Source organism: Scyliorhinus canicula, chromosome 12 (assembly GCF_902713615.1).
Source record: "Scyliorhinus canicula chromosome 12, sScyCan1.1, whole genome shotgun sequence".
Lineage (NCBI taxonomy): Eukaryota > Metazoa > Chordata > Chondrichthyes > Carcharhiniformes > Scyliorhinidae > Scyliorhinus > Scyliorhinus canicula.
Genome location: NC_052157.1, coordinates 58,752,701 through 58,779,672, shown reverse-complemented (window position 1 = coordinate 58,779,672; position 26,972 = coordinate 58,752,701). Strand labels below are relative to the sequence as shown.

The window sequence follows — 26,972 nt, the reverse complement described above, 5'->3', positions numbered from 1 at the left end:
GTCAGTACTGAGGGAGTGCTGCACTGTCAGAGGGTCAGTACTGAGGGAGTGCTGCAGTGTCAGAGGGTCAGTAGGAAGGAGTGCTGCACTGTCAGAAGGTCAGTAGGAGGGAGTGCTGCACTGTCAGAGGGTAAGTACTGAGGGAGTGCTGCACTGTCAGAGGGTCAGTACTGAGGGAGTGCTGTACTGTCAGAGGGTCAGTACTGAGGGAGTGCTGCACTGTCAGAGGCTCAGTACTGAGGGAGTGCTATACTGTCAGAGGGTCAGTACTGAGGGAGTGCTGCACTGTCAGAGGGTCAGTACTGAGGGAGTGCTATACTGTCAGAGGGTCAGTACTGAGGGAGTGCTGCAGTGTCAGAGGGTCAGTAGGAAGGAGTGCTGCACTGTCAGAAGGTCAGTAGGAGGGAGTGCTGCACTGTCAGAGGGTAAGTACTGAGGGAGTGCTGCACTGTCAGAGGGTCAGTACTGAGGAAGTGCTGCACTGTCAGAGGGTCAGTACTGAGGGAGTGCTGCACTGTCAGAAGGTCAGTACTGAGGGAGTGCTGCACTGTCAGAGGCTCAGTACTGAGGGAGTGCTGCACTGTCAGAGGGTCAGTACTGAGGGAGTGCTGCACTGTCAGAGGGTCAGTACTGAGGGAGTGCTATACTGTCAGAGGGTCAGTACTGAGGGAGTGCTGCACTGTCAGAGGCTCAGTACTGAGGGAGTGCTATACTGTCAGAGGGTCAGTACTGAGGGAGTGCTGCACTGTCAGAGGGTCAGTACTGAGGGAGTGCTATACTGTCAGAGGGTCAGTACTGAGGGAGTGCTGCACTGTCAGAGGGTCAGTACTGAGGGAATGCTGCAGTGTCAGAGGGTCAGTAGGAAGGAGTGCTGCACTGTCAGAAGGTCAGTAGGAGGGAGTGCTGCACTGTCAGAGGGTAAGTACTGAGGGAGTGCTGCACTATCAGAGGGTCAGTACTGAGGGAGTGCTGTACTGTCAGAGGGTCAGTACTGAGGGAGTGCTGCACTGTCAGAGGGTCAGTACTGAGGGAGTGCTGCACTGTCAGAGGGTCAGTACTGAGGGAATGCTATACTGTCAGAGGGTCAGTACTGAGGGAGTGCTGCACTGTCAGAGGCTCAGTACTGAGGGAGTGCTGCACTGTCAGAGGGTCAGTACTGAGGGAGTGCTGCACTGTCAGAGGCTCAGTACTGAGGGAGTGCTATACTGTCAGAGGGTCAGTACTGAGGGAGTGCTGCACTGTCAGAGGCTCAGTACTGAGGGAGTGCTATACTGTCAGAGGGTCAGTACTGAGGGAGTGCTATACTGTCAGAGGGTCAGTACTGAGGGAGTGCTGCAGTGTCAGAGGGTCAGTAGGAAGGAGTGCTGCACTGTCAGAAGGTCAGTAGGAGGGAGTGCTGCACTGTCAGAGGGTAAGTACTGAGGGAGTGCTGCACTGTCAGAGGGTCAGTACTGAGGAAGTGCTGCACTGTCAGAGGGTCAATACTGAGGGAGTGCTGCACTGTCAGAAGGTCAGTACTGAGGGAGTGCTGCACTGTCAGAGGCTCAGTACTGAGGGAGTGCTGCACTGTCAGAGGGTCAGTACTGAGGGAGTGCTGCACTGTCAGAGGCTCAGTACTGAGGGAGTGCTATACTGTCAGAGGGTCAGTACTGAGGGAGTGCTGCACTGTCAGAGGCTCAGTACTGAGGGAGTGCTATACTGTCAGAGGGTCAGTACTGAGGGAGTGCTGCACTGTCAGAGGGTCAGTACTGAGGGAGTGCTATACTGTCAGAGGGTCAGTACTGAGGGAGTGCTGCACTGTCAGAGGGTCAGTACTGAGGGAGTGCTGCAGTGTCAGAGGGTCAGTAGGAAGGAGTGCTGCACTGTCAGAAGGTCAGTAGGAGGGAGTGCTGTACTGTCAGAGGGTCCGTACTGAGGGAGTGCTGCACTGTCAGAGGGTCAGTACTGAGGGAGTGCTGCACTGTCAGAGGGTCAGTACTGAGGGAGTGCTATACTGTCAGAGGGTCCGTACTGAGGGAGTGCTGCACTGTCAGAGGCTCAGTACTGAGGGAGTGCTGCACTGTTTGAGGGTCAGTACTGAGGGAGTGCTGCACTGTCAGAGGCTCAGTACTGAGGGAGTGCTATACTGTCAGAGGGTCAGTACTGAGGGAGTGCTGCACTGTCAGAGGCTCAGTACTGAGGGAGTGCTATACTGTCAGAGTGTCAGTACTGAGGGAGTGCTGCAGTGTCAGAGGGTCAGTAGGAAGGAGTGCTGCACTGTCAGAAGGTCAGTAGGAGGGAGTGCTGCACTGTCAGAGGGTAAGTACTGAGGGAGTGCTGCACTGTTAGAGGGTCAGTACTGAGGAGGTGCTGTACTGTCAGAGGGTCAGTACTGAGGCAGTGCTGCACTGTCAGAGGGTCAGTACTGAGGGAGTGCTGCACTGTCAGAGGGTCAGTACTGAGGGTGTGCTGCACTGTCAGAGGGTCAGTACTGAGGGAGTGCTGCACTGTCAGAGGGTCAGTACTGAGGGAGTGCTGCACTGTCGGAGGGTCAGTACTGAGGGAGTGCTGCATTGTCGGAGGGTCAGTACTGAGGGAGCGGAGTGCTGTCAGGGGGTCAGTACTGAGGGAGCGCAGAACTGTCAGAGGGTCAGTACTGAGGGGGTGGTGCACTGTCGGAGGCTTCAGTACTGAGGGAGTGGCTGCAATGTTGGACGGTCAGTACTGAGGGAGTGTTGCACTGCTCGGGGGTCAGTACTAACGATGTGCTGCACTGTCCGTTGGTCAGTAATGAAGATGTGCTGCACTGTCGGAGGATCAGAACTGACAAAGTGCTGCACTATCGGAGGCTCAATAGTGAGGGAGTGCTGCACTGTTGGAGTGTCAGTACTGACGAACTGCTGGACTTTTGGAGGGTCAGGACTGAGGGAGTGCTGCACTGTTGGAGGGTCAGTACAGCAGGAGTGCTGCCTTGTCAGAGGGTCAGTATTGAGGGAGTGCTGCACTGTCGGAGGGTCAGCACTGAGGGAGTGCTGCATTGTGGGAGGGTCAGTACTGAGGGAGTTCTGCATTGTCGGAGGGTCAGTACTGAGGGAGCGGAGTGTTGTCAGGGGGTCAATACTGAGGGAACACAGCACTGTCAGGGGGTCAGTACTGAACGCGTGCTGCAATGTCGGAGCATTGCAGTACTTAGGGGGTGCTGCAATGTTGGACGGTCAGTACTGAGGGAGTGTTGCACTGTTCAGGGGTCAGTGCTAACGATGTGCTGCACTGTCCGATGGTCAGCAATGAAGATGTGCTGCACTGTCGGTGGATCAGTACCAAGGGGTGGATTTCACTGTCGGAGAGTCAGTACTGAGGGAGTGCTGCAGTGTCGGATTGGTGGTACTGAGGCAGAGCTGCACTGTTGGATGGTTAGTAATGAAGTTGTGGTACATTGTCGGAGGATCAGAACTGACAAAGTGCTGCACTGTCGGAGGCTCAATAGTGAGGGAGTGCTGCACTGTTGAAGGGTCAGTACTGACGAAGTGCTGCACTTTTAGAGGGTCAGTACTGAGGGAGTGCTGCACTGTTGGACGGTTAGTACTGAGGAGTGCTCCTTTCCACTCCTGTGACAGTCCAACTGGGGAGAGAAATATTAATATTTAACACCGGATGGGTTGTAGATCCAGTAGACGGTAGATCCACTAGGCGGTCAGTAGCGCAGTGGCTAGCACTTTTGCTTCACAGTGCCAGGATCCCAGATTTGATTCCCGGCTTTGGTCATAGTCTGTGAATAGTCCGCAAGTTCTTCCCGTGTCTGCGTGGGTTTCCTCCGGGTGCTCCAGTTTCCTCCCACAGTCCAAAGATGTGCAGGTTAGGCGGATTGATCCTAAATTGATCCTTAGTGTCCAAAAAGTTAGGTAGGGTTTCTGGGTAACGGAGATAGGTTGGAGGTGTGGGCTTAAGTAGGGTGCTCTTTCAGGGGCCGGTGTAGACTCGAGGGGCCAACTGGCCTCCTTCTGCACTGTAAATTTTATGAAATCTATGAAATATCCACGCCCTCTGTCTCTGGTACCCAGTGGCTGCAGTGTGGACCGTCTACAGGACACACAAAGAACTCCCCAAGATTTCACAATGGATGGAAGAGAATCCTGGACACAGTTGCGGACAAGTTCATTCCACATTGGCTCATGGTCCTCAGGACTCTGGGGTGTAAAGCCAGTCGTCCACCCAACAAAGTGTCTACAGGTCACACAGGGTAACTGAGTAAATGTCTAATCTTTCTACACTGTCTGCTTTGCTGTCTGTTTATCTTTCAGTCATTTCATTTCCTTATTGTGGTGAGTCTGATGGTGAAACTGGGCAGGCAATGTGGTCACTGCACCCTCTCTGTCTATTCTAACTGCTGCTGTACTTTGGTAATGGTGATTTCTCAATAAAATGAGATTCTCTGAGCTCCTCCAGCCCTGAGGTTCAGGGAGGGAATTCTAGAGCTTAGGGTCATAGAATTTACAGTGCAGAAGGAGGCCATTCGGCCCATCGAGTCTGCACCGGCTCTTGGAAAGAGAACCCTACCCAAGGTCAACACCTCCACCTTATCCCCATAACCCAGTAACCCCACCCAACACTAAGGGCAATTTTGGACACTAAGGGACAATTTATCATGGCCAGTCCACCTAACCTGCAGTTAGGAAGGTGATTGAGGAAGGTGATCTAAGGCCCTGAATTGGAATAGCTCAGTAACTTGGCAGAATCAAAGGGGCTGGACAAGGATACAGGGAAAGGGAATGTCTTCATGGGTGATGGAGGTTTCAGAAACCATCGGACCTGGAGGAGCTTACAGAGATCGGGAGGGTTATGGGCTGCTGCAGGTTACACAGATAGGGAGAGATTTGAACACAGGGATCTCAATGTTAAATTTCAGGCTTGCAGACAGGGAGTCAGTGTATATCAGCAAGCACAGAGGTGATGGGTCAATAAGGATGACCTTTCACAAAGACTATTAATCATAAATCTACCTGAGCTGACGATGTTATTATTTTGGAGAAGTGACAGGAGGAAATAAGATTTCTCGATCATGTCCGCTCCCAGATATTTCATCAGCTTCTCACTCTCAAGCTCTGAAAGAGAAAGGAGTTAATGAGACCTCACCTCATGTCGGGTGGGTCTTTTGAAGGGTCAGTGCAGACTGGATGGGCAGAGTGGCCATTAAACTAGATTGCAACGTGTGATCTACTTCCCAACTTTGACAGTGAATTATAATGTCATGGAATCTGTACACACGGCCTTCCTGCACTGTCACCTCTCCTGGAGTGTTGCCTTTCCACTCCCGTGTCAGTCCAACCAGAGAGAAATATCAACATTTAATACTGGATGGTTTGTGGATCCACGAGACTCAATAGCCACCCCCTCTGTCACTGGTGCCCAGTGGCTGCAGTGTGGACCATCTACAGGAATCATGAGGAACTCCCCAAGGTTTCACAATGAGTGGAAGAGAATCCTGGACACAGGAGTGGACAGGTTCATTCCACACTGGCTTCAGGACCCTGTTTAGTGAAGCCCATCGTCCATCCAACACGGTATCCACCCCAAAACTCACAAATTGAGATACATTCAGTGCTGATTTACAGAGCATGACAATGGATTAAGGGCCCTCAAAAGTCCCACATTATCACCGTCATGAATCACTTGATTAGCCTCACCTTCCTGTTTGCTCTTTAACACAGCTGATTGCCTCGTTTGAATTAATCTGATGGGTGCAAATTGTGACTTCATTGTCTCAGGGGCCTCTTTAGAGCCTCACTTTCGAAGGGATGTCTTTGGATCCTCATTTTCCAAGGGATACCTTTGGATCCTCATTGTACAAGGGATTATTTCTGATCTAAACCCCATATTGTTGTATTGTTGATTCCGATGCAGCATTGTAGACTGACTCGTCCCCAAGCTCAGCACTGACTCCACTCCAGCACACGCTGTGAAACACACAAGCAAAGTGCTGAGCTCTGCATGTGTCGGAGGTGTCATTGTGTTAGGTTCTCGACCTTCACAATCTATGTTTTGGTTGAAACTGAACTGTGACCCACACTAAACACTGGTGTAAACCACAACCTCCTCTTCAATTAATGATTTCAGCAGAAGAGGTAGTGTTGTTGAAAAGCAACTTGTTCATCGTATCATTGAATCATACAGAACTGCAGCTGGCCATTCAGCCCATCGTGGCTTTGCCAGCTCTATAAAGGAACGGACATTTAGTCAAAATCTCCCGCTCCTCCCCCATAGGCCTGAAAATGTTTCCTCTTCCAGTCTAAATCCGAATGCATGAACAAAATCCGCGCCATCTCCTCTCGGATTGAATCAACCATCACTGAGCCATGAGACTAAGCTTTATTGTACATAACTAGTTGTTGTGATCTGGACTGTGCTGCCTGAAAGGGCGATGGAAGCAGATTCAATAGGCACTTGCAAAAAAAGGATAATTGGATAAACACTTAAAGATTTGCAGATGAAACAAAATTGGGTGGGAGGGTGAGCTGTGCGGAGGATGCAGAGATGCTTCAGCAGGATTTGGACCGGCTGAGTGAGTGGGCACATGCATGGAAGATGCAGAATAATGTGGATAAATGTGAGGTCATCCACTTCAGTAGCAAAACTAGGAAGGCAGATTATTATTATTTGAACAGGTGGAAATTGAGAGAGGTGGATACTCAGCGAGACCTTGGTGTCCTCATGCATCAGTCGCTGAAAGTGAACGCGCAGGTACAGCAGGCAGTAAAGAAGGCAAATGGTATGTTGGCTTTCATAGCGAGAGGATTTGAGTGTAGGAATAGGGATGTTTTACTGCAATTGTATAAGGCATAGGTGGTCACACCTGGAGTATTGTGGGCAGTTTTGGTGTCCTTATATGAGGAAGGATGTTCTTGCTGTGGAGGGAGTGCAGCAAAGGTTTACCAAGCTGATTCCTGGGATGCTGAGACTGTCCTATAGGAGAGACTAAATCGTTAGGATTATATTCACTGGAGTTGCGAAGAGTGAGAGGGGATCACACAGAAACTGACAAAATTCTAACAGGATTAGACAGGGTAGATTCAGAAAGAATTTCCCGATGGTGGGGCAGTCCAGAACTAGGGGTCATAGTTTGAGTATAACCTTTTCGGACTGAGGTGAAATGACTTCACCCGGAGAGTGGTGAATCTGTGGAATTCGCTATCACAGAAATTAGTTGATGCCAAAAGGTTGTGTAATTTCAAGAAGGAATTCGATATTGCGGTTAGCACTGTGGCTCACAGTGCCAGGGTCCCAGGTTCGATTCCCAGCTGGGTCACTGTCTGTGCGGAGTCTGCACGTTGTCCACGTATCTGCATGGGTTTCCTCCGGGTGCTCCGGTTTCCTCCCACAGGCCAAAGACGTGCAGGTTAGGTGGTGTGGCCATGCTAAATTGCCCTTAGTGTCCAAAAAGGTTAGGAGGGGTTATTGGGTTATGGGGATAATGTGGAAGTGAGGGTTTAAGTGGGTCATTGCAGACTCGATGGGCCAAATTGCCTCCTTCTGCACTGTATGTTCTATGTTATTCTATGTTCTTATGTTGTAGCTCTTGGGGTTAAAGGGATCACGGGATATAGGAGGGAAGACGGGATCAGGGTATTGAACTTGATGATCAACCATGGTCATAATGAATGGCGGAGCAAGCTCGAAGGGCCAAGTGGCCTCGGCCTGCTTCTTTTTCTGTGTTTCTATCATTGTGAAAGAGCGGAAGATTGGGACCAATTGGATCACTCTACTAATGAACCAATTCAGGCACAATGGGCTGTATGGCTTCTTTCTGTGCTATAATTCCATGATTCAAAACATTTTTAGTGCATTGCCAGTCATGGACTAACAGGGAAGCCATGTAAATTTCTCACCTTTCTACACTGTGCTTGATCCTTTCTTCACTTCACAGTTTCATCATTTCCTTATTGTGGTGACTGTTGGTGAAACTGGGCAGGAGGTGTGGGGGCTGCACTCTCGATTTGGTCTGACTGCTGCTGTGTTGAACTCATGGAGACTTCTCAATGAAATTAGATTCTCTGATCTACATCTCTCTGGTTTAGAGAGGGAATTCCAGAGCTTAGGGTCCATAACACAATAGGAGTAGGTCATTCAACCTCTCCAGTCTGCTCCGCCATTCAATTGGATCATGGCTAATCAGACATTCCTCACATCCACTTTCCTGTCCTTTCCATGTCATCCTTGATTCTCTTACTGACCTCAAGAATCTATCTATCTCGCAAGGAATATAAGACGGCTGTTGAATATGGTGATGAATCCATTGGGGGCTCTGGTACCGTAAGTGGTGGTGTCCATGGACAGGGAGAAGGCATTTGATCGGGTGGAGTGGCGGTACTTGTTCAAGGTTTTGGGAAGATTTCGATTTGGGACGGGATTTGCGGCATGGGTGCGGTTGCTGTATGTGACACCAAGGGCAAGGGCGAGGAGAATGATATGAGCTCACAAAGCTTTGACTTATACAGGGTTACGAGACAGGGTTCCCCGCTGTCGACGTTGCTGTTTGCACTGGCCATAGAGCTGTTGCCGATGGCTTTTAGGGGGTCGGCGGAGTGGCGGGGGATTATCATAGAATTTACAGTGCAGAAGGAGGCCATTCAGCCCATCGAGTCTGCACCGACTCTTGGAAAGAGCACCCTACCCAAGGTCAACAACTCCACCCTATCCCCATAACCCAGTGACCCCACCCAACTCTAAGGACAATTTTGGACACTAAGGGCAATTTATCATGGCCAATCCACCTAACCTGCACATCTTTGGACTGTGGGAGGAAACCGGAGCACCCGGAGGAAACCCACGCACTCACGGGGAGAATGTGCAGACTCCGCACAGACAATGACCCAAGCCGGAATCGAACCTGGGACCCTGGAGCTGTGAAGCGATTGTGCTATACACAATGCTACCGTGCTGCCCCTAGAGGGGACAGAGGGAGCATCGGGTGTTGCTCTATGTTTCGGATCCGTTGGAGAGTATGGGAAGGATTATGTGCTTGCTGGGGAGGTTTGGAGGGTTCTTGGGATACAAACTGAATGTAGGGAAAAGCGAGGTTTCCCTGGTGAATGAGCTGGGACAGCGGGCTAATTTAGGGGGATACCATTTTAAGTGGAACTTAACAAAGCTGGTGGAGGAGGCCAGGGAGGATCTTAAGAGATGGGATACACTACACTTAGTGTTGGCGGGGAGGATCCAAGTGGTGAAAATGAATATTCTGCCAAGGTTCTTGTTTATCTTTCGGGCTCTCCCAATCTTTATACCAAAGGCCTTTTTACGGAAAGTGGGCACAATCATCTCTGACTTTGTATGGGCGGGTAGGTGCCGAGGGAGGGGTGGACCCTACTACAGAGGCAGAGACAACAGGGGGGCGTTGGCGTTGCCGAACTTGCTTCATTATTATTGGGTGGCGAATGTGGACAAGGTGTGGCAGTGGTGAGAAGGAGAAGGGGTAGAGTGGGTTAGGATGGAGGAGGAATCTTGGAGGGCAGTGTTTTTCAAACTTTTCATCTTCATAATTTCTGGTGATGGGTTCATCATTTTTTTGATTGAATCTAAAAGCATCACAGCCTCTCTCTAATGATTGGTCTTACTAAAACCTCTGATGAAGAGGCAGGAAACTCCAACGTCCAATACTTTGAATCTAGTTCGCATAATGACATATAAATCAAGCATCTCGCTCAGACATTGTGACACACAATGCTAAGAACTTCAGAATGAGATCATACTCAACAGTCCCAGTTTCCATTGTCACAAAAACTAAAAGTGATTTAGCCACATCAAATTCATCACGGGTAGACAATAGTTGCTTCATCATGTTTACTTCAAAACGAGTTTTATTGTACCTTTCTAGAATAGAATAGAACAGTACAGAACAGAACAGGCCCTTCGGCCCTCAATGTTGTGCCGAGCAATGATCACTCTACTTAAACCCACGTAACCCGTATGCCCGTAACCCAACAATCCCCCCATTAACCTTACACTACGGGCAATTTAGCATGGCCAATCCACCTAACCCGCACATCTTTTGGACTGTGGGAGGAAACCGGAGCACCCGGAGGAAACCCACGCACACACAGGGAGGACGTGCAGACTCCACACAGACAGTCTATCCTTAAATGCTTTATTGGAACTGACGTTGTTGTAACTTTAGCTACGGTTGAAGCGCCACCCAATGTGTCGCCTGTTTGGCTTTATGCGAACTCTACACTTGTTCTGGCTGCTCGGCTGTGAATAAAGGAAACAAAAAGCCGATGTCGCCCCAATGAGCAGTTATTTCTTGTTTAGTGTTTGCTGCTTTTTTCTTGCTTCCATCATTCTGTTGGCGCTCAGTTGACACTAAAACTTTTGACGAGGTGCACAGCTGTGGGGCAACGCAACACGATAAAAGCGCCACTGCACCTTGGTGTGGTGCGAACAGAAACCCAATGACACACAGCAAACGTGGGACAACGGCTCGGAGGGAGGGGGGGGAGTTTGAGCCAACTTGGCGAGCAGCGACGGAAGGTGCTGCTCTCTTTAACCTCAGCCTCTGACTAAACATCAGCTCAGCACAATACCTTCACCGAGAGACTTTACCACAATGACAGAGGCCTTGGAACTGGCGCCAGGTTGGCCGCTTCCCCGAGGTCAGGACCACCGCAGGAACAGCATGACCGATCGCTCTGTGACCCTCCCGACACCCAACCGCGACTCAAGGTTCAGAACATTACGCAAAAGGTCTGGAGGGGGTTCCTGAGGATGCCGGGATACACCCTGCTGGAGCGACTGCTGCTTCCGGATGTGGAAGGGAAGGGAAGAGTTGGGGATATAGAATACAGAACAGACAGTCATATCTGGGGGAAAGGCAATTTTTTTTTTTATAAATTTAGATTACCCAATTATTTTTTCCAATTAAGGGGCAATTTAGCATGGCCAATTCACCTACTCTGCACATTTGTGGGTTGTAGGGGCGAAACCCACGCAGACACGGGGAGAATGTGCAAACTCCACACGGACAGTGACCCAGAGCCAGGATCGAACCTGGGACCTCAGCGCCGTGAGGCGGTTGTGCTAACCACTAGGCCACCGTGCTGCCCTGGGAAAGGCAATTATGATGCGATGAGGCAAGACTAAGTATGCATCGGATGGAGAGGAAAACTGCAGGGGATGGGCACAATGGAAATGTAGAGCATGTTTAAGGAACAGCTACTGCGTGTCCTTGATAAGTATGTACCTGTCAGGCAGGGAGGAAGTGGTCGAGCGAGGGAACCATGGTTTACTAAAACAGTTGAAACACTTGTCAAGAGGAAGAAGGAGGTTTATGTAATGATGAGACGTGAAGGTTCAGTTAGGGCGCTTGAGAGTTACAAATTAGCTAGGAAGGATCTAAAGAGAGAGCTAAGAAGAGCCAGGAGGGGAATTGAGAAGTCTTTATAGGTAGGATCAAGGATAACCCTAAAGCTTTCTATAGATATGTCAGGAATTAAAGAATGACTAGGGTAAGAGTTGGGCCAGTCAAAGACAGGAGTGGGAAGTTGTGCGTGGATTCCGAGGAGATAGGAGAGGTGCTAAATGAGTATTTTTCGTCAGTATTCACACAGGAAAAAGACAATGTTGTCGAGGAGAATACTGAGATACAGGCTACTAGACTAGAAGGGCTTGAGGTTCATAAGGAGGAGGTGTTAGCGATTCTGGAAAGTGTTAAAATAGATAAGTCCCTTGGGCCAGATAGGATTTATCCTAGGATTCTCTGGGAAGCTAGGGAGGAGATTTCTGAGCCTTTGGTTTTGATCTTTAAGTCATCTTTGTCTACAGGAATAGTGCCAGAAGACTGGAGGATAGCAAATGTTGTCCCCTTGTTCAAGAAGGGGAGTAGAGACAACCCTGGTAACTATAGACCAGTGAGCCTTACTTCTGTTGTGGGCAAAGTCTTGGAAAGGTTTATAAGAGATAGGACGTATAATTTGATTAGAGATAGTCAACATGGTTTTGTGAAGGGTAGGTCGTGCCTCACAAACCTTATTGAGTTCTTTGAGAAGGTGACCAAACAGGTGGATGAGGGTAAAGCAGTTGATGTGGTGTATATGGATTTCAGTAAAGCGTTTGATAAGGTTCCCCACGGTAGGCTATTGCAGAAAATACGAAGGCATGAGATTCAGGGTGATTTAGCAGTTTGGATCAGAAATTGGCTAGCTGGAAGAAGACAGAGGGTGGTGATTGATGGAAAATGTTCTGACTGGTGTCCAGTTACTAGTGGTGTGCAACAAGGATCTGTTTTCGGGCCGCTGCTGTTTGTCATTGTTATAAATGACCTGGAGAAGGGCGTAGAAGGATGGGTGAGTAAATTTGCAGATGACACTAAAGTCGGTGGAGTTGTGGACATTGCAGAAGGATGTTACAAGTTACAGAGGGACACAGATAAGCTGCACAGCTGGGCTGACAGGTGGCAAATGGAGTTTAATTCAGAGAAGCGTGAGGTGATTCATTTTGGAAGGAATAACAGGAAGACAGAGTACTGGGCTAATGGTAAGATTCTTGGTAGTGTGGATGAGCAGAGAGATCTCAGTGTTCATGTACATAGATCCCTGAAAGTTGCCACCCAGGTTGAGAGTGTTGATAAGAAGGCGTACTGTGTGTTAGCTTTTATTGGTAGAGGGATTGAATTTCGGAGCCATGAGGTCATGTTGCAGTTGTACAAAACTCTGGTGCGACCACATTTGGAGTATTGCGTGCAGTTCTGGTCGCCGCATTATAGGAAGGATGTAGAAGCATTGGAAAGGGTGCAGAGGAGATTTACAAGGACGTTGCCTGGTATGGAGGGAAGAATGTATGAGGAAAGGCTGAGGGACTTGACGCTGTTTTCGTTAGAGAGAAGAAGGTTAAGAGGTGACTTAATTGAGGCATACAAGATGATCAGAGGATTAGATAGGGTGGACAGTGAGAGCCTTTTTCCTCGGATGGTGATGTCTAGCACGAGGGGACATAGCTTTAAATTGAGGGGCGATAGATATAGGACAGATGTCAGAGGTAGGTTCTTTACTCAGAGAGTAATAAGGGTGTGGAATGCCCTGCCTGCAACAGTAGTGGACTCGCCAACATTAAGGGCATTTAAATGGTCATTCGATAGGCATATGGACGATAAGAGAATAGTGTAGATGGGCTTTAGAGGGGTTTCACGGTCGGTGCAACATCGAGGGCCGAAGGGCCTGTACTGCGCTGTAATGTTCTATGTTCTTAGTACAGTGCAGGAGACTATTCGGCCCATCGAGTCTGCACCGACCCACTTGAGCTCTCACTTCCACCCTCTCCCCGTAACTCAATAACCCCATCTAACCTTTTTTAATAACTAAGGGCAAGTTATCATGGCCAATCCACCTAATCTGCACGTCTTTGAACTGTGGGAGGAAACTGGAGCACCCGGAGGAAACCTATGCAGACACGGGGAGAAGGTGCAGTTTCCGCACAGACAGTGACTCAGCAGGGAATCGAACCCGGGACCCTGGCGCTGTGAAGCCACAGTGCTAATCACTTGTGCTACTGTGCCAAGTGGATATATACAAGTGGCTAGGGGAGCAGGGAGGCAAGTGGGTGGTGAAGATCAAGGCGTAATGGGAAGCGGAGTTGGGAGGGGAGATCAATTGGGGAGTATGGAGTGAGGCATTTGATAGGGTCATCGGGACCTCCTCTTGTGCCTGGATGAGCCTGGTAAGGTGGTGCAGTGGGTGCATATGACTCGAGTGAGAATGAGTGGGTTCTTTCAGGGGGTAGCAGATGGGTGTGAGAGGTGTGGGCGGGGGCCAGTGAAGCACATGCACATGTTTTGGGGTTGCAAAAAATTGGGAAGATTCTGGGCGGGAGTGTTCACGGTCTTAGCCAGGATAGGGGAGGAGGAGGTGGACCCGGATCCTTTGGTGGCGATATTTGGGGTTTCAGAGAAGTCGGAGGTCATGGAGAGGAGGAAGGCCGATGTCGTGGCCTTCGCCTCTCTGATTGCAGGGTGGCGAATTTTGCTCGAGTGGCGCACGGCATCGCCACCGGAGATAGCGGCTTGGTTGGGTGACCTGTATGACTTCCTGCGATTAAAGAAGATAAAGTATGAGTTAAGGGGCTCTGCAGGGGGGTTTGAGGAAAGGTGGGGGATGTTTGTGATCGTTTCTGAGGAGCTGTTTGTCGGGGGGGAGGGGAAGGTGAAAAAAGGAAAAAATCTGTACAGACTGTATAGTTGATTGTTGGGAAGTATGTTTCCCGGGGTATTTATTTGCTGTAACCTATTTTGATACATGTTTGTAATAAAATGCATTAAAAAAAAAGAATCGATCTATCTCAGCCTTAAATATGCACAAGGACACGGCCCCACAGCTCGCTTTGGCAAGGAGTTCCAAAGACTCCTCATTTCAGTCTTAAATTTGCACCCCTTTATTCTGAGACCCTGCCCTCTTCTCTGGACTCCCCCATGAAGGGAAACATTCTCTCAGCATTTAGCCTGTAAAGCTCCTTAAGAATCTTGTATGTTTCCTTGAGATCCCCTCTGATTCTTCTAACCTCCAGTGAGTAGAGTCCCAATCCATTTAACCTTTGTTCACAAGACAATACCTCCATACCGGGGATCATCCCAGTGAACTTTCTCAGACCCACCGCCACCAGTGAAATAATATCTTCCCCTAAATAATGGGAAGATATTCCTGGAGGAAGTTTGAGCTCTCCAATCTCAGAGTAATGAAAACCTCCATTTTGGATCCTGTTTGGCACTGGGGGCGGGGGGGGGGGGGGGGGGGGGGGGGGGGGTGAAACATCAGAATCATTCAGGTGAATCTGAGTAAACAAAAACATAGAATAGAATCCCTACAGTGCAGAAGGAGAGACCTTTTGGCCCATCGAGTTTGTATTGGCCCTTGGGAAGAGCACCCTAACTAGGCCCACGGCTCTATCCTATCCCCCATAACCCAGTAACCCCATCTTACTTTTGGACACTAAGGGGCAACTTAGCAAGGCTAATCCACCTAACCTGCGCATCATTTGGACTGTGGGAGGAAACCGGAGCACCCGGAGGAAACGCACACAGATACGGGGAGAAAGTGCAAATTCCACACAGACAGTCACCCAAGGCTGGAATTGATGCCGGGTCCCTGGCGCTGTGAAACAGCAGCGCTAACCACTGTACCACCGGCATGAATCAAATCAGATAATTCCAGAAAATCTCAGCACCTCTGTCAGCATTTATGGAGAGAGAGAGAGAGACAGAGTTAATGTTTTGAATCCAATATGACCCTCCTTCAGAACATGGAAATTCAATCCTTTTCCCCCGGCGGACAGAGGGCGACAGAGAGAGATTCCCTCACCACAGCTCTGTCACATTTCAGAAAGACAATCTTACACTTGAGCCCTTCATCACCTTAGGACACCCCAAAGTGATTTGAAGAAAACAAAGGACTTTCTTTGTGGCATGGTCAAGTTGCAACGCTGGCAATGCGACAGGCCATTTGGGTACAGCAGGATCCCACACACAGCAATGTAATAATGACCCAGATCATCTGGTTTTTTTTGATGTGATGTCAGTTGAGTGATAAATGTTGGTGCCTGGACACTGGGGGAACTCCTCCACATCCACCCCCATCACTGTTCGTCCAGATAGTGGCCATCTGAAGTGTCTGCCCTGTGCCTGTTCCAGGATCATGAGTTTCAGGACCCAACAGTGGGTTCGCATCGAGTCCACCCAATCGGACACAGGAACTGATCCCATGAACTCTCAGGCTCTGTCTCAAGCTTATTGTTCCCTCTTGGCATGAAGGGTGTAATGAACTCCAATTGGCTTTATTGGTTGGCCAATTGGAGTATGAGCTCCCTCAATGATAGCTCATTGAGGGGGCCCATATAATCACCTGTGTAGGCTTTGTGAGCCAGTCTTGAGTTGACTGGACTGCTAGCAGCACTGTTTGTAGTTGCTCCTGTAATATCATTATTGTAAATAAATATTGGTGTGGTGACGGAACTCCTGCCTCCCGTGGATTACTACAAAGGGGATGGTGGGTTCGAGAACATCTTTCATTAGAAACCTGCTAGATCAACATTGCAAACCTAGTGGGTAAAACTGGCCCACTGTCTCTGAACAAGATTGTTAACGTGCGCAAAATGCTGCCCTTGGTTGTAACTGTGTAATATGGTAAACAGTGGAAATGTCCCTATCTCCGAGGCAAAACTGTGATACTGGAGCACCACCACTGGAAGGAGGGTGTAACTGAATTTCAATGTGATGTGTAGATTGGATTTTCCGCAACAAATGACGATACTGGATTTTCAGTAATGAGAGGGGCATGTGACAACAGGAAGTGTTGCCTTGGAGATAGCAATGTTCTTTTGAGTGTGAAATTTAATTTGAGGGATGTACAGAACCATCTGAATATCTTATTGCTTGTATGAATAGGCATAAAATTCTGCAGAATTCATTTCAATTTCTTGCAATCTGTGACAGAATGAAAAAGGTGCAGCAAGTTTGCAACTAATACAAAGGTTGAGCAACATCAAATTTTTGTTCATTACCATTTGACCCCATTGTCTTCACATATCCAAAAACCTCTCTCCCCGTTTCACACTCAGTTTCTCTGGAATCTGATCTCTGTGTGTTCCGAGTCCTCACTGGTGCGCACAGTCCCGTCACCACTGGGCAGCTTCGAGAAGTTAATTTTGGTGCAGAGGGGGTCATCGGGTTTGCAACTATGCCCATGGAAAAGCGAGTGAAAGCAGGTGCACCGACTCTCATCCCGGGGACTAGAGGAGAAGGAAGGTCAAAGGGAGATGTCATAATGGCCACAAGATTCCCCAGTTTATATTGGGATGTGATTCAAATTCTAAAAGTTTAAGCAGAATCATTAAGGTAAAGGAGGCCATTCGGCTCATTTGGTCTGCACTGACGCTCCACATCTGCCTCATGACTCTAGTGCCGTTCCCTTCTCTTTTTCCCCATCGCCCTGCAGAAAGTTTCTGTTCACAATCATCTTGAATGCCTCGATTGAAACTGCCACCACCACACATTCAGGCCGTGCATTCCAGACCCCAACCAACTTGTTAAGTGAAAAACAGTTTCTCACATCTCATTTGCTTCTCTTGCAAATTTCTTTTAAATCTGAGCCTACTCGATCCTTTTAGGACAGGAATAGTTACTCCCTATCTGCTCTGTCCAGCCCCCCTCAATTTTGAACACTCTGATCAAATCACCTCTTAGCCTTCTCCTCTCCAAGGAGAACAATCCCAAATGATATATCCATGGATCTGCAGCTTATCTTCAATGACAGTGAATTTGATGATGTTTTCCAAATTGATCCGGTGCATTTTGCATAATACAAATCACAGTAGCTACCAGGAGAAATGGTGAAAGATCCTGCAATGCAGAAACTGTGGAAACGCGCCATCGAAAGACGGTCAGATTGAATTTGAGGCACATGTGACATCATTTTAGTCTTATTGCCATGAGCCACGCATCTCCCAGGCAGGCAACGCATAGGTTGGATGAGAAAACTCAAACAGCCGATTGGCTAATTATGAACAGTAGTACTGAGGTCATCACCAAGAAGGACAAGACATTGAAGAACATATCTCAAGTCAGCACAAAGAACCACTGATTCCACTTGAAGTTCCTACCCATCCTTGGTCCAAAATCACATCTGACCTCTTTCATGTGTATGGCATTGACTTCATCCCCAACATTGCTGATTCCCAAGTACCCTATTGTTCAACAATTGCACATGATATCAAGTACAACTGTCACGTACACTCTTATGTGTTATGTTCAGTTTATTTGACATGCACAGAGAAATCATGACATGTAACAAGTCATAATTTATTGTAAGCCATTTCAGGATAAGTGTGAGTAGTGGGCTATTGATCACACTACTTCTCATTATCCTAGATGTAACGGCCTTTAACTACAACTATTCCATCACCAGCAGAGCTTATTTGGCAGACTGGTGCGCACCAATTTACCGACTCTTACCCATTCTGTTCTCTTAGGAAACAGGCAGCAACTTTCAAAACTACCAATAGTTGTGAAACTACCAAGATGACCAATATGCACAATAAATGTGAGAGTACCGAAGTTCCAAGTTTACAGTGGGAACAACAAGTTCACATCCAGGATCCCACAGTAGGTTTGTGGCAACCAGCCGAGGTGACGAGGATGTGTTCAGAACCAGGCCCCTATGAGGACAACACACGCAAAGTCACACAATGAAGAATAACGCAGGACAAATCAGATCCATTCTAGCTCTTTAACTGCTGTGCGGTCCAATTGCATCAAGGACAAGAGCACAAAGTAAACCAGGAACAACATAAATAATGACAATCTCACAGATCACCGTGCGTGATTAATGAAACCTTCAGAAATGGTTCCTATTGCAAGATCTGGGCCTACTAGCAGATTACCTTTATAGATGAGAGACTTGTAGATGATCAGTTCAATACACTTTAGTGGTAAATAAACATGAATATATATTATAAATAGTTCTTTGGAAGGGGGAATTATCTTTAAAAAGAAAGGGGGATATTGTATAATGCCTTTCAAAGTACAACATCATTATATCACTAAAATTTGTCACCATTTGTCATGTTATCCAGTCATAGTTTCACTTTTGGTTTGAGCAGAGCACACACACACAGATCTGATGTTTTCAAGTTTTATCCCTCTGTATATTTATGCCCTCTGAGGGCAGCACGGTAGCATGGTGGTTAGCATAAATGCTTCACAGCTCCAGGGTCCCAGGTTCGATTCCCGGCTGGGTCACTGTCTGTGCGGAGTCTGCACGTCCTCCCCGTGTGTGCGTGGGTTTCCTCCGGGTGCTCCGGTTTCCTCCCACAGGCCAAAGATGTGCGGGTTAGGTGGATTGGCCATGCTAAAATTGCCCGTAGTGTCCTAAAAGGTAAGGTTAATGGGGGGTTGTTGGGTTGCGGGTGTAGGGTGGGTACATGGGTTTGAGTAGGGTGATCATTGCTCGGCACAACATCGAGGGCCGAAGGGCCTGTTCTGCGCTGTACTGTTCTATGTTCTATGTTCTATAGCTGTTCTCATGTGCCTAGCCTCAATAAAGGAATCCACAATATATTTACCTGATCCCCGACAAATGATTGCTGCCTAGACTCCTGTACTATAAATAATCCTAAAATATCAGATCACGATAATAACATGACATTTCTTCTCACACACGCATCCCAGCTTTGTCCCCCATAGCCCAAATATTTTGCCCTTCACATATTTTTCCAATTCCTCTTTTGAAAGATCTGATTCCATCTGCTTCCACCACATTCCATATCACAAGTTGAGTCTTCATCTGGATACAGGACAATAAAAGACACACCCCGGATCATCAGGGGCAAAAAGACCACTGATGGGAGGGGCCAATGATGCTTAATCCAAGGGAAAGAATCATTGACTTAGGAAAAAAGATTGAAGTCGATACTTTAGAGAAACATCAATTTGAACCTTTACACTTACTTTTTTACATTCACAAAGATTAAGATTCCAGCCACAAAAACACTCAACATAATCCCAGCCATGAATGATCCAACTGGCCATTTTTTGGAGCCTCTACCTGGAAGGGGGAATTATCTTTAAAAAGAAAGGGGGATGTTGTATAATTACTGTGCCACACTTATAGAATGATGCTCTAATATATCTTGAGAAGCAATACACTCAATTTTGAAATATTAATTCTCGGGCAATGTTGACATTTATTGTCCATCCCTAGTTTCCTCTTGGGAAGTGGGAGGCGGTCTTCCTCCTGAACCACTGGTTTGAGACAAACTGGGAGATCAGTTCAGAGGGCAACATAAAAAGTAACAATTTTGGTGTTAAGAAACCATCCACATTTGGCAACAGTTTCAGAACCGCTCAGACTGTAGGAACATGAGGAGTCTATTCAGCCCCCTGAGCATGTTCCACCATTCAAGGAGATCATGGATGATCTGTGACATGGCACCTTTCCGCCATATACATAATATGTTTGGATACCAAATCTCATATTTTAATTTAACAATGGGTCTAAGCACAGAAGTAAATTCAAAATTTCTCCCAGCCTCTGTCAAAGGGTTTCCGAAATTCATTCCTGAAAGGTCTGCCTCTCAGTTTTAAACTCTGTACCTTATTCCTTGACTTTCCAACCCACGGAAACGGTTTCTCTTTAATGACCCTTATCTGTTCTCATTAATATCTTGATATGAGTAACTTACCTTCTAAGGTAAGAGTGCTTGACCATAATGTCATGATGCTGTTAGATGTGCATGTGTGATTAATCTTTCGTCTGCTGCTAAGTATATATTGAATTACTTTAAAGGGACCTTTAAAATCAAGCAGAAGACACCGACTTACAATGGCTGCCACAGGTCACCTAATATCTGTATTACCAGTATTACCAGTTGGAAATCGTGAATGTGAATTGCAATTGGGACATGTAGAGACAACGCCTTGTGGAATTTCATACCTGCTGATGTCTATGATTGCTATAAATTTGTACAGAAACATGCTGGCCTCACTATTTGCATTTCTATAAAACACCCCTTTGAGGCAGAAAGTCCACCAGGCCAATGGCTATATAAAAGGTGTTATGCCTAATATATCACAGGAAAAAATGGTCAATACAGAAGTGATAAATAATGAAAAGGCATAGGCAATAAAGTAATAACCAGGAGATTTCTGGACATGAACTAATCAAGTATCTTTTCAAATAATTCATCTGACCAGGATAACGATTTTGAAAGATACCCAAGCTGTTAAAAACAGAACTGGAAGAAGTTTCCCAGTGGAGCAGTAACACCACCTCTCTCCCTCTCTCTCTCTTTTCCTCTCAAATTCAAGACCCCATAACATTTTGGAAGCCACAGAGTGATAGAGAAATTCCATCAAAAGGTGCCTCGGGTACAATGAAATTGACGTTTGGAAATAACAATTTACATTTAAAAAAGAGATGGTCTCCAGAAATTGCAGTTCACATCAACTTCAAATCCAATGCAATTTCAAGACACGCGCGAAAAAAATTGGCTTCAGCCTCAAGATACCAGCGAATGATTCAGAAACAGTGAACTCTCTGGGCGAAATTCTCCGCACCCGCGGAAAGTCGGCAAACGGTCGTAAAAATCGGGACCGTTTTACGACGGTCGCGAAGGCTTCATTTCCCGAACGATTCACTTCCTGGAAATGGGCTAGCAGCGCGGCCGCGTCAATTACGTGCGTGATGACGACGGAACGCGACGACGACACGAACCCGCCCATGTGACGCCGCCCGACGCCGTAAAAAGGCGCGGGCGACCACAGAATCTGTCGGGCAGGATGTCGGAGCCTAGGCGAGCTGCTCCTCGCTTTATTGATGCAGACGTCGAGGAGCTCCTCGATGCCGTGGAGCAGAGGAGGGGCATCATCCGCCCGCGGAGAGGGCATCGCCAACCTGCCAGCACGGTACGCCAGGCCTGGCGTGACGTGGCTGCTGCCGTCAGTGCTGTGGGGCACACCCCTCGCTCAGCAGAGCAGTGCCGAAAGAAGCTACACGACCTCACCAGGTCTGCCAGGGTAAGTGCCATGAGGGTGCCCCCTAGTCACAACCATCCCTCCCCCTTAACTGCCCGGGGGGGGGGGGGGAGAGGGATTGGGGCAGAGTTATTTGAGGGTGGTTCACAAAGTTGTCACAGACCCAGCGCTCTGGCCCCGAGGAGAGATGCAATCATCTGATGACAACTTGCCCCCCCCCCCAAACTGTGCCAGTATCAGAACGGACTTCTGATACCTACCGTTTTGTAATGATCTACCTATGTTCCCTCCCCCAACAGGCCAATGCCGGTCATAACCACCGTGAGCGGCACAAGACTGGAGGGGGTTCGCCCAACATGCACCCCCTCAGCACCTTTGAATAGAGGGCACTGGACCTTGTTGGGGGGTCTGCCACCCGCGATATCGCGCAATGCGAGGTTGGCGGAACTGCAGCAAGTGAGACAACCCTCCCTGACAAACACCCCCCCCCCCCCCATCCTCTGTCCCTTCACACACCCTGCCCACTGGGACACCTCCCCATCCTCTGTCCCTTCACACACCCTGCCCACTGGGACACCTCCCCATCCTCTGTCCCTTCACACACCCTGCCCACTGGGACACCTCCCCATCCTCTGTCCCTTCACACACCCTGCCCACTGGGACACCTCCCCATCCTCTGTCCCATCACACACCCTGCCCACTGGGACACCTCCCCATCCTCTGTCCCTTCACACACCCTGCCCACTGGGACACCTCCCCATCCTCTGTCCCTTCACACACCCTGCCCACTGGGACCGTCCAGCGGCCTGCCAAGCAAATCGAAATAACCCGTCTCATTCTCTTCCCTAGGACGTGATGCCGAACGACTAGGGCCGTCTGGCTGCAGACGGAGACAGGAATCTGCCGCCACCTCACCCGGGGCCTCACAACAGAGGGTGCCCGATCAGCGGGCGGCCCTATCCGCCCCAACCCAATCTGCGGACCAGGACGCACAGAGGGTTCGAAGTCCACCACCACCACCAGAAATGGCCAGGGACAACCCTCCTGTCGCTGAGCAGCCCCACACCATGGACGAGGACCTAACCATTGAGAGCGTCGGGCTTGCGGTACTGCTTTCTCCCACCACATCCATCATCCCAGAGATACACACCCCGGCGGGCCTATTTAGTGATGAGTCTCCTGGGGCACAGTCTGGTTGGCACATCACAGATGAGCAGGTACAGCAGGTGGAGGTCGGAGCAACAGAGGGCCCGGACTCGCGGAGGCCAGACCAGGCCCAGGATGCAGCTGGCTCCCAGACGTTTTCGGAGTTCCTGGAGTTTCTCAACCCACCCGCACAGCCGATGCCTCAGGAAACCCAGGGAAACAATGACGGGATGAGGGCTTCCTTCCAGACTCTGCAGACGCTGTTAGATGAGTCGAACCGCGTCCAAGAGCAGGGAGTGGTGCCGCTCATGGCAGAGACCCAGTCCGACACCGCACGGGTGGCATCCGCGGTGGAGGCAATGGGTCAGGTTATGCAAGATGTTGGGGTTAATGTGCACGCGTCATCCTCGGCCCTGGACAGGGTTGCCCTCTCACAGGCAGCAATGTGCCAGAGCCAAACCGACATTGCCGGCGCCCTGCGGGCCATGGCCGAGTCTCAGCAGGTCATTGGCCAGTCGCAGCAGTCAGTCGCCGAGAGCATCAACCGCCTGACACATGTGCTGGATGGCGTCGTGCACACTCAGGTTGAGATCGCACAGTCCCTGGCGGGAATGTCTAACTCCCTGGACTCCGTCTCTGCAAACCTTCGGATCCTGGTGGATACCGTTGCAGGCCTCCACGACTGGCAGCGCCAGGTGTCGGTGGTGCGGCGGGGAACCTCCCCGCTCGCACCTCTGTCCCAAAGTGAGGCCCGGGGGCCACCGGGCTCCCCGAGGGAGGAGGAGGTTTCGGGGCCCGTCCCATTAACTCCATCACGGGACGTCCCGGAATTCTCGGCCTCCCCCCGTCCCATCCCTGGTGCATCGGGTGGGCAGCAGGCAGAGCAGGGTGGCACAATGTCACCCGAGACGCCCGCAGAGCAGCCTGGCCCATCAAGGCCGGGTCGCCCCAGGAAACGCTTGGCCAAGGAGAAACGAGTTGAGGGGGGCGATTCGCAGCAATCCTCCTCCACTCCTGCTATATCATCTGGGGATTCACTTAGACGTAGTGGTAGGGCCCGTAAGGCAACTAACATAGGCACTGAGTAAGTTGGCACGGGTGAAGGGCACAGTTTAGTTGTAGGGGCTAGGGCACCTGTAAATAATTGTTAATATTAAACGCACTGTTCCACCTTACTTGTAATACCGTGTGATTGTTCCACAGCCACAGGAATCGTGATGGTGACCGAGTGTCGCTGGGGGTGACGGGTGGTGAAACCTCGGTGCCGGGTGTGCAGTCCCTGCCCCTACCCCCCACCCAGAGCTAGCCCACGCGGGCACGTGATGGAGTGTCAGTGACGAACTCAGCGGCCACCAAGGTGGATGGTTCAGCTATTGCCATGGGTCAGACTCTCTCTAACGACTCTGAGCTCACAGCTCTTCGCAGAGCGGGCTGTCATCATTCCACATGGCACTGATCACACCCGCTGACACAGCCATCAATGCTGTGCCATTCGGTCTGGACCCAGTGATAAGCGTCATGTCGAAGTGGAGCAGTGTACACTGAGAGGGGGGGTTGTGGTGGTGGCAGTTGTGTGGTGACCCTCTGCATGACTAGCGATGCAGGTGGTGGTTTGGTGTTCATTGGGGACGTCACATGCGATGCGTGAACCGTGCTGCCACCATGACGTCGCGTGCCCGCCGTCCTTGCGGGGCCGTCGTGCCGCCTCCTGGACATCACCAGCACCTGGGTCGTGTCTGCGTGCTGCGCCCGCCACTCCGCCAGCGTCCTCCTCCTCCTCCTCCTCCTCCTCCTCCTCCTCTGTGCTGGCACCACTGCCACTAGCTTCTCCCTCCGCCTCCTGCAACAGGTCATCTTCCCTCTGCATCGCGATGTTGTGCAGCGCACAGCAGACCACTACAATGCGAGCGACCCTGTCGGCCTGGTACTGCAGGGCCCCTCCGGAGCGGTCCAGGCACCTGAATCTCATCTTCAGGAGGCCAAGGCAGCGCTCCACCACACCCCTGGTTGCTGCATGGGCCTCGTTGTATCGTGTTTCCGCATTGGTCTGAGGCCTCCGTATAGGCGTCATCAGCCAAGACCTCAGCGGATAACCCCTGTCACCTAGCAACCAGCCCCTCAGCCGGGGGGGACGTCCCTCAAACATCGCAGGGATGAACGACTGCGCTAGTATGTAGGAGTCATGCACACTCCCTGGGAACCTTGCACAGACGTTCATGAACCTCATGTGGGGATCGCATACCACCTGGACATTAATGGAGTATGTCCCCCTCCTGTTTGTGAACACGTCCCTGTCCACAGCAGGCGGGCGCATGGGGACGTGAACACAGTCGATTGACCCCTGAACCCTCGGTATCCCGGCCACACTGGCAAATCCACGGACTCGTGAGTCTTGACTTGCTCGGTCCTCGGGAAAGGTGATGTAGCGATCGGCGATGGCATAGAGGGCGTCGGTCACATCCCGGATGCACCTGTGCACCGATGACTGGGAGATCCCAGAGACGTCCCCGCTCGGAGACTGGAAGGAACCGGTAGCATAGAAGTTCAGAGCGACCGTCACCTTGATGGCTACAGGGATCGCGTGTCCTCCCCCCGTTCCACGTGGGGCGAGGTGCGACAGGAGTTCGCAGATATGTATCACCGTCTGCCTACTCAGCCGGAGTCTTCTCCTGCAGGTGATGTCCGGCATTGTTAGGAAAGAGACCCGGACACGGTACACCCTCGGCTTTGGTCGTCGCCTCTGACGCCGTGGCTGCACCCTCACTCTCTCCTCTTCCTCTTCCTCCTCCTCCTCCTCCTCCTCCTCCTCCCCCCCATGCTGCTCGACGACTGGCAACTCTTCGGCCCTTCCCTCTGCTGCTGCAGCTGGCCCTGCAGCCACTGCGGGTTGTGGGTGTGGATGCTGCTGCATCTCCAAATTCAGTAGAGCTGCCCCAACCACTGCGCAGAACATAGCCGTTCTGTTCCCATGCATCGTGCTAACCTACAGAAGGGTGGTGGGGGGCAGAGAAACGGGACATGTTAGACGGACGTTAGTCGTTACCTCGGCAGCCGCCAGCTATGGGATACCAGTGTGTCCCGGTGGCCTGGTCGCGCTGCTGACACGCGGTCAGCCTAACCCCTGGTCACTTTCTGCATCCAACGGCCAGTAAACTATGGCCTCCTCACGGGTGCGTCAGTGGCCTGTGGCCGGAAGCCACAGGGGAACCAGCGGCCGTGTCCTCGTCACCTGCACACCATGGCATGGTGGCAGACATTTTGTTACGGGGTTGGACGGCTCACCCTCTACCTAACCCCCCCCTCCGTCGCCCCCCACTGCCCCCTCCGTCTCCCCCACTGCCCCCTCCGTCTCCCCCACTGCCTCCCCCGTCTTCCCTCACTGCCCCCTCCGTCTCCCCCACTGCCCCCTCCGTCTCTCCCACTGCCCCCTCCGTCTCCACCACTGCCACCACCGTCTCCCCCACTGCCCCCTCCGTCTCCCCCACTGCCCCCTCCGTCTCCCCCACTGCCCCCTCCGTCTCCCCCACTGCCCCCTCCGTCTCCCCCACTGCCCCCTCCGTCTCCCCACTGCCACCTCCGTCTCCCCCACTGCCCCCTCCGTCTCCCCCACTGCCCCCTCCGTCTCCCCCACTGCCTCCCCCGTCTCCCCCCCACTGCCCCCGCTCTGGACCCCCTCCCGTTCCCAGGGATGCCTTCCCCGTTGTGGCCAGACTCGAGCGGTGCGCTGAACGGTGCGCTGAGCGGTGCGCAGAGTGGTGCCCTGACCTCCTCCAAGCAGTCGTCAGCCAGGCCGACTGGTTGACGAATTTAAAAAGCAGGTGTGTTTCACGACGTCCAAACAGGGCGCCATGACGTCGGGACTTCGGCCCATCCGGGCCGGTGAATAGCGGGGGGGCTCTCAGTGGCGATTCTGGTCGTGTCAGGGGCGGGAAGGAGGCGTTTGTCGGGAAACGCGACTCCGACAATTTGCGGGGTTCGGAGAATAGCGGGAGGGCGTCGGAACAGCGTCGCCGTAAAAATTTCCGACGCCCGCTATTCTCCGACCCGTCGTGAGTCCGGAGAATCTCGCCCTCTATTTTTCCCTTTTATCATCAAATCGTAAATTCAATCAAAAACTAACCCCATAGTATAACTTGTTATTTTGCATGTGGGAATGTCTGTGTGCGGATTTGTGTGAGTGAATGTTCAAGAGAGTGATTGCAGTCTGTGCGCGCATGTGTTTGCCGGTGTGCATGTATACCTGAATGTGTGTGTCTGTGTTTGTATGTGTGCATCTGCTTGTGAGTGTTTGTATGTGTGCGTGGTTCACCATTTTAAATAACTATATTTTATCTGGGTGGAT

At 50.4% G+C, this 26,972-nt stretch overlaps 1 protein-coding gene across 1 annotated transcript in view; it reads right to left on the bottom strand.

The window, feature by feature from the left end:
• Positions 1–16,327: 16,327 nt before the first annotated feature.
• LOC119974259 (B-cell receptor CD22-like) overlaps positions 16,328–26,972 on the bottom strand; it is a 102,008-nt gene continuing 91,363 nt past the window's right edge. The window contains exon 12 of the mRNA XM_038813029.1: positions 16,328–16,743. The gene's annotated coding sequence lies outside the window, so the exon portion shown is untranslated. The remainder of the gene's footprint in view (positions 16,744–26,972) is intronic.